The sequence below is a fragment of the Cryptomeria japonica genome, chromosome 2, assembly GCF_030272615.1.
Source record: "Cryptomeria japonica chromosome 2, Sugi_1.0, whole genome shotgun sequence".
Classification (NCBI taxonomy): domain Eukaryota; kingdom Viridiplantae; phylum Streptophyta; class Pinopsida; order Cupressales; family Cupressaceae; genus Cryptomeria; species Cryptomeria japonica.
This window is the reverse complement of record NC_081406.1, coordinates 515,162,666-515,169,583: the sequence shown is the minus strand read 5'-3', so window position 1 is coordinate 515,169,583 and position 6,918 is coordinate 515,162,666.

Genomic DNA, 6,918 nt, shown 5'->3' with positions numbered 1-6,918 from the left:
GTCACATTAGTATTTTACCCAGATCATTATCTACCAAAACTAACTATAGTAATCCTTTTGAGGATTCATTTCATGGTGCTAGATCTTCATTTAGTTCCACTTCTTGTTGGAGAAAAGAACAGTTATTTCTTGAGGTAGATGAATATCACATCAACAAAGGACAAGACCCTTTCTAGAATATAACAAATTCTACTCCAGCAAAAGTTCATGGGGGTTTCACTAGAGATATTGAATAAGAGATAGACTTCTACTACTGCATTAAAAGCATTGGCATGTTCTTCATTTATTGATGTAAACTCTCCGTGATGCCACCACAACCAACAAACGTGTAAAAAGTTGTTTGCAATGCATGGATTTTTAGGATTGTCCTTTGAGAAAATATAATTAAAGTATGGAAGCAGGATCTGCTAGCTCCTGAGGGAATCTTGATGAAAAATAACTGTAAAATATTTGGGCAAGCTTATATGCAAAAACTCATGTTTCCTGATGGGTTTATGTATAGAAATAAGTATGAATTAAGTGGTAAAGGGGCTTCTGGAAACAAGAGGGACATAGAGGCAGTGGAAGTGAAGAATTCTGATGTTGTGACTACTCCATCTCAGAATGGGAATGGTGAAGGTGTTGTAAGAGGAGCTGAGAAGGGTGTTGGAAGAAGTGGGGATGTTTACATTCCCCCATTTAAGCTGGCTCAAATGATGAAAGATGTGGAAGACAAGAGCAATGTGGAATACCAGTGCATGACATGGGATGCCCTTCAGAAGAGTATCAATGGGTTAGTAAACAAGGTAAATGCATCTAACATCAAGAACACCATTCCAGAGTTTATTGCAGAGAATCTCATCTGTGGGAGGGGTCTATTTTGTAGGTCTTGTATGAAATCCCAAATGGCATCCCCTGGATTTATAGATGTTTTTGTTGCATTGGTTGTTGTGGTAAATACAAAATTTACAGATGATTATAAGATGCTACAATGTTGTCTTATGTATTTTAATAGCCACAGGTTTTAGAGTTCTGTACTTGACAAGTAATGGATAAATAGTGTTAGGAGGAGAAAATATTGAAGGCCAAGTGTAGATTGTGATAATACTAGATCAATGAATCCTATTATTTATTGAGTATTTCTTCTTTTCCATGTTGTGTGATGTACCATAAGCAAACTAGAAATCTAAACTCAATAAGATGCTTTGTTCAATGATGATAATTTCTATTTTCTTGCCTATGAAGAAAGACCATGTCAAACAATATCAACAAACAACAAAATAAGGAGACAATTGCTAGATTGTGGTCTAAGTTGAAAAGAAAAGGTTATGGAAAATGTTATTGTCCATGCAAAATTTGTAAGGGGTTAAAGACTAGAAGACTTCTAATCAAAACAATGAAGAAAGATTGTAGGCTGCATGGTCACATTGAAGGTGGACATGATTATCATCCATTGGTAATTTTTTCATTATATCGTGGCGACAATTTATATACATAATAAATCACGTGATGATGAGATCATGATAAGGTTTATTTATGTTTATCAATTTTATATAGGTTGAGCACCTCGGAGCACATGGTATGGATCAACGCAACCCAGAGAATATGGTTTTCAAAGTGGACGAACATGGAGGTGTGAATATCGAAGCTGAAGATAATGATCCCATAGAAGATGACGATCATGAGCCAGAAAAAACAATTGAAGATGATGGTACAAATACATTGATCCATGACTCATTTAGTACTCACGTAGCTGATCATGATGATGAAGATGACCTTGATGTTGTTCATGATGTCCCTCTACTTGAGAAGGTATCTGAAGCCCTTTACAAAGGCTCGCAGGCAACTCTTCTCTCCACTGTATTGTTGTTGGTGAACTTGAACATTATGAATGGTTTATCCAACATAACAATGTCACGTATGCTAAGGTATGTCATATATGTCATAATAAATTGTGAATCATGTTTTACCATTAATATTCTTTATTATAACAAATTATATTTTTTTGCTAGTAGATTAATAGGTGAGTTTTTGTTACCACCATCAAATATTCTACCTCGCTCATACCGAGAATTATCTACCATTATGAAAGATATTGGAATGGAGTATCAAGAAATAGATGCTTGTCCCAATGATCATATTATATATCACAAACAACATGAATTTTGAACTGAATGCTGTGAATGTCATATCAGTAGATATCGAATAGATCAAATAACAAAAAGGGTTCCTCGCAAGGTTCTTTGCTATATTCCCATTATTCCACGTATGCAATGATTATTCAAGTGCACTAGCTTGGCACAATTTATGGATTACCATGCACGTAATAGAAGTCAAGATGACATTATTCGAATGCCTGCAGATGGTTCAGCATTTATGGACATAGAGGAAAAGTGGCCACACTTTAAAGAAGAAGCTTGTAATCTCAGGCTTTCATTGGCAGCGGACGATGTTAATCCATTTGGAGAGATGAGATCTGTTTACTTAGTGTGGCTTGTTTTTGTTATCAACAATAACATTCCTCCATGGATGTCAATAAAGAGGGAGCACATAATGTTGGCAATGATTGTTCTAGGTATTTTATCATTTAAATATAGTCATCTAAATTTAATTATAAATATTGTAGTAAAATGGTCATAATAATTATGTAATGTTTTTGTTCATTCGATTAGGTAAGTACCAAGTTAAAGATATGAATGTATATATCGAGCCTCTTATCGACAAGTTGTTGGAGTTATGGAATGGTGTCACTATGTATGACGTCTCTAGACCAATAGGACAAAGACAATTTCAATTCTAGGTGATGCTTCTATGGACAATACATGATGTCCCGGGGCTAACACATTTTTGTGGTATGTTATAGTGTTTAAGTTGTAGGTCTTCAAACAACGGAAAATTTGCATGTCCTATTTAATCCAATCATATTTAATCCAATTATACATTATCTTGTAGGTCTTCAAACAACGGAAAATTTGCATGTCCTATTTGTGGTCCAAAGATGAAATCTCATCATTCAAAAAGTTTAGGAAAGCAGGTGTTTGATGAGTATAGGCACTTTCTCCACAAAAATCATAAGTATCAAAATACTAAAAAACATATTTTCAATGGGAAAGAAGAGAATACATCAAAGCCATGAAGAATGACACCTCACCTATGGAAGTTGGAATATAATAGAATTAATCATCAAGGTAAAGCCATTCCATCTATTGGTTTGTCATAAAACATCTTTTCTATTTTGTTTTGTTTACTAATGATGTGATTGATGATCATGAAGGCATAAATGACCACCTTCCTAAGGGAATAAAAAGTTATCCCCGACAATTTAGTAGGTTGCCCTACTACAAGCAATTACAAATTGTTCATTTGTTTGATAGTATGCATATTGGAAAGAATATAACAGAGATAATATGGAAAATATTGGATGGAAGGCGTGACAAAGAAAAAATTGTCAAAATATGTAGTGACATCAGGATTCCAATCCTGCAATGATAAATGTCATTCAATCAAATAGCCATGGAGACCAGATTAATATAAGTGAGCTTCCTTGGTTATTAATGGACCAGCAAAGCAATGCTATAAAAGAAGTCATACGAAAACTTCGATTTCCCATAGGATTTGCTGTGAACATAAACAATCTCATATCAAAGAAAAGTGAATTTGGGCCAGGGATGAAAACACATGAATGGCATACCTTCATTAAGGTAATTCATGTTCTTGTGTTTTTAGTATGTATTTAAGTACTGCACGTACGTGTACTTTTCATTATGTTACAAAAAAATGAAAAGATAATTTTATAATTGTTGCAGTACGTTCTACCTCTATCTTTCCTAGACAACTTCGACAATAATGTCAAGCAAGTCATATATGATCTTGGAAAGTACATGAGGTAAGTAGTGATATTTGTTTAGTTTGTTGTATAGATATTATATTTGCAATTTGTTTTTCTTGTTATGTAATATATTTTTTTGTGTCTTGAATACCTTGTAGGTGGTTTTCATGTAAAGAAATCCATAAAGACGATATAAAATATTGGAAGAGAAAAATTCCTCATTTAATGTTTGAAATGAAAAAGTGTCTATCTCTAGCTTTTTTCAATGCATAAGAACACTACCTCATACACCAAGTTGAAGAGATTGAATTGTGTGGACCTGTACACACTAGGTCAATGTGGATGGTTGAGAGGCACTTGAAATTTTTGAAGGCTTTGGTTCGACAAAGAGCACATCCTGAGGGTTCTATGGTGGAGGGATATATGGTATACCAGTCTATGGTGTACATTTCTAAATATCTTCCTAAGTTTGCAACAAAGATCCACGTGGATCGCATTTGGGATCCCAACACCATTAAATAATTCAAAGGGGAGTACTTGATGGGCAAAGGTAGATTGAGGAAAGTGAGAGGCAATTATAAGATGCTATTGTATTTAATTAATTCTTAATCTTCAAAATAAATTGATTGTAAGACGTCTATTTATTTTTTGTACAGTTGGTCAAGAGTGGGATGCACTACATTTGTATATTGCAAACAATCTTGATTGGATGATGGTATGGATTGAATGTTGTCAACATTCTAGATGCACGTTAACATGGGAAGGTGTGGCTTCATTGGTTAAAGAAGCACATCGTAATCGAGATTCCAATGTTACGCAAAGGGAAATTGATTTAGCATATGGTTTAAGAGATAAACAGGTACGTATAAATTTATTAATCACCCATATGTTTATCAACTCACAATGCAATAAATTTTACATGTTTGACATATCGCAAGTCAAACACCACAATGCTGTGTGCTGCAATGGTCATAAATTTCACATAAAAAAGTTGGATGACACAAAGAAAACTTGTGATTCTGGCATCACTGCAGTCTTTGAGGTGACAAATATTTCATCGAGAAATGACATTCATCCTCAACATTCTCAAAATCGATACTATGGCATTTTGGATGATATACTTGAGTATGACTTTAATTCCTTCAAATTAGTTTTGTTCATCGTCAAATGGTACAAGCTATGATTGAATAAAAATGATCCTGATAGAACTGTTATTGAACATGATAATGGTTTTATAATGCTAAATACAAGGTCATTTGAACTAGTTGGGGATGAGCCCTATGTTCTTCCAAGCCAATGTGAGCAAGTATTTTACTCAGAGGTTCCACATAAACTGGGTTGGTCATTTGTTAGACATGATCCAAGAGGAAGGTCAATAAAGTATAATGTGATAGAAGAAGAAGATACTGAAGAAGTAGAAGATGAAGTGGATGATGATCACGATCGACAGTTTCTCAATGATGATGAAGAAGAACAAGAAGAAGAAGAAGATGATGATGATTATGATGACGGTGATGGTGATGGTGATGGTGATGGTGATGGTGATGGTGATGGTGATGGTGATGATGGTGAAGACATTGATGATGATGATGATGATGATGATGATGATGATGATGATGATGATGATGATGATGGTGATTGTTTATTACCTATGTGATGGATGGTGATTTATGATACATATGTGATGGATTACATGTTTATGATGACACATGATATGTGATGCTAATTGTGATGCTCAATTACATATATGATGACACATCATGTGATGCTTCTGATGCTCATGATACATATGTATTTATTTTTTATCAACTTAAAAATGTAGTAATGCTTATGATGCTCAATTGATGGTGTTGATTTCAGGTATAGTCCCTATGTGATGTTGTCACCCTTGGTGGGAACAGGTCATTGACTACAAACATCATCAACCATTTAGTTGAGGATGTTGCATAGTCTACATAAAGTAAAGGTAAGGAATTAAAAAATTTACAATGATTTTGATGACAACATCTTTTTATTATTTAATACTCTTTTTGTCTACAAAGTTCATGTTGTTCATGTTGTGTACTATGTAATTTCACCAATGTTTTTTATACTTTTTCTTTGTCACAGGCTGACATGGATCCATCACATATTGCAGACAGAGATGTAGCTTGCGACACTTCTACTGAGTAGGTAAACCTCATTGTAATTATACAAATTAGATAGAAGCAAACTGTTACCTTATTATGTTCTTTTTTTTAGTGATTTATACTAATTTTGTAATTTTTAATGATATTCTTGACATAGACAGATTTTTGGGGAAAGGGAAAGGGAGTTGTAGTACATGAGCACCTTTCTATGGATGTGGAATCATTAGGGTTAAGAAATGATGACCCTGAAAATCCCACAGACCTTGTGAAATTCTTTAAAATGCCTCTTATAAAAATTAGAAAAGAGATTGTTGCTTTGGCAGTCGTACATCCTACCACTGATGAGATACGACAGAGGGTGGAATTATTGTTTAAGATAGCAAAAAACTTGCAAGTAAGCAGTAATGAAAGCTTTGATTATAACAAAAGTTCAATAATGGTTTATATTTTATTCTCTTTTATGTCATTAACTAAAATATGTACGTATTGTTTTTACAACAATTTATCTGCCCTCATGAAAGTTGTTCCCACAATCAGGGTATTGCAAGATCTTCAGGTGATGATGATTTTCTTGTATTATCACTTGCTTGGCTTATCACTCTGAGTACCCAAAACACATCATACTTGATACTGTCAATTTTCAAAATAAAGGTTCATCCTTGTTTACAATTCTTGCTCTTTTCATATATTTAATGTTTGATATATTTAATGTATTATTCTTTAGGTGATCTCAATATTACTGTGTAAATGCTGCCACCACCTCTTCAGAGGTCACCCTCACCTGTATTGCTGACTCTAATGTCGGCAACACGTAGCATGTAGACATCCTCTAGTGCACGTCATATTGGCCCACCCACTATTGGTAGATCCCTCTTTTGCTCTATCTTCTCTCATGTGTTTATTTCCCTTCAAGCGTTCTTCCTTGAATTCTAATGCCATTTCATAGTGGATTCATTTTTTGTAGGAGGAGATGTACATGAG